Here is a 1,998-nt window from a genome sequence, read left to right as displayed (position 1 = left end):
CCATTCCTCTAATAATCTTGGTCGCTCTTCTCTGCACCCTCTCCAGTTCAGCTATATCCTTCTTATATATCGGTGACCAGAATTGTACACAGTATTCTAAGTGCGGTCGCACTAGTGACTTGTACAGAGGTAGAACTATATTTTTTTCATGAACACTTATACCTCTTTTAATACATCCCATTATTTTATTAGCCCTGGCAGCAGCTGCCTGACACTGTCCACTAAAGTGAAGTTTACCATCCACCCATACACCCAAGTCTTTTTCTGTGTCTGTTTTACCCAGTGCTCTACAATTAAGTACATAATTATAATTTTTATTTCCTCTACCCAAGTGCATGACCTTACATTTATCTACATTAAACTTCAATTGCCACTTCTCAGCCCAATCCTCCAATTTACATAAATCTCCCTGTAATATAAAATTATCCTCCTCTGTATTGATTACCCTGCAGAGTTTAGTATCATCTGCAAATATTGAAATTCTACTCCGCATGCCCCCAACAAGGTCATTTATAAATATGTTGAAAAGAAGCGGGCCCAATACTGGTGCTTCACTTGCCCAAGGTTGATGTAGATATAAGGGGCTTTTCATATTATAGCAAATTTATATTACACCTTTATGATGTCCTTTTGTTAAATTTATTGTTGAAAAAAAGCATATGCATATATACACATTGTCTTCCCAGTATATGATGATACAAGCAAGGCTATATATAGGTCTTTTTAGAAAAACCTTTAGAAAAACCTTTGCACATAATTATATTATATGGCTATTATGAACGGTCTTTCACAAATTGATATATGAGAACAAGGAGAACAAAACGGAGTGTGTTGCAAAAATAAACAATTTATTGACAAGGACTGGCACAAGAAAGGATAGGCGGCGACATCAAAGACATGTGTGTGACAAAGAATGTATGGGAAATGTTACAACAAGCAGAGTAATTTCAATGGGCCACCTTAAGTAGACATAAATAGCTGTTAAAATGGTAACAACAGTTATATATATGTGACAGAAACACATATGCAAGAACAAGCAGATGCAAAAAAACGGAGGAAAAAATTATCATAAGCACAGGTTATGTGCCCCCCATTAAATCATGCATCAGAAATGACCAAGGCCATAAGCATAATGCCCATAATATGTAGTGTGAACGTTGCTTACCGCAACCTGGGGGTTTTACTCGCTTGCAGCGATGCAGGGTAGCTTAGGCATACACAGGCAACACAGTCTCTCTCAAAAATGCAGCAGTTTATTAGTACAACATAAACTGCCCATCCAAAACACAATGAAGCCTCTCCTGGCTTAAAGGAAAAGTTAAACAAAACACCTTCACATACCGTGGGCTTCAAGTCCATTTAATGTCCATAGTAAAGGTATGGCTGTCTCCCCATGAGACACGGATTTCTGGTCAGTCTATGTAGCGGACCGCCCGCTCAGGTTTGGACACTACAAGTGTCAGAGTGGAGCTCCCTCAGCCTCCACACACTCAGTTCCAGAAGGTTGAAGGCAACCCACGCTTCCTTGGGCAGGTTCCTTCCAGAGGCTCCAACCTCTCTGAGAATAGCAGCCTCTTTACCTGCCTGAGGCTGCTCATCATGCAGGGCTGCTCCACACACACTGACAGTCTCCTAAATCAGCCTGGACACACCCACAGGTGGAGGTTTGTGTTTTCAGACCTGCACAGCATACTGGCCTTGTTAAAGGGAACCTGACCCTTATATTCAGAACCAAGCCTTTGTGGAACTACAAGTCCCATAGCAACTTCTTCACTTTAATATCGCAGGGACCTTCTCCATTGCGACACATAGCGACCATTTACCACATTGGTGGTCGCTACCTCACATATCCCCCCCTCTGTTCAAACTCGTAGGGTTGAACACTTGACACCCAAAGGGGCCCCGAGACAGGGCATCAGTGTCACCTTGTCCTACCAGTTGAGAGGGCCCTCTTTGACAAACTTGATTTTCAGCTCCTGACATAAAGTCGGTCATTGT

The sequence above is a fragment of the Anomaloglossus baeobatrachus genome, unplaced genomic scaffold (genome assembly GCF_048569485.1).
Source record: "Anomaloglossus baeobatrachus isolate aAnoBae1 unplaced genomic scaffold, aAnoBae1.hap1 Scaffold_67, whole genome shotgun sequence".
Lineage (NCBI taxonomy): Eukaryota > Metazoa > Chordata > Amphibia > Anura > Aromobatidae > Anomaloglossus > Anomaloglossus baeobatrachus.
This window is presented reverse-complemented; position numbering follows the sequence as displayed.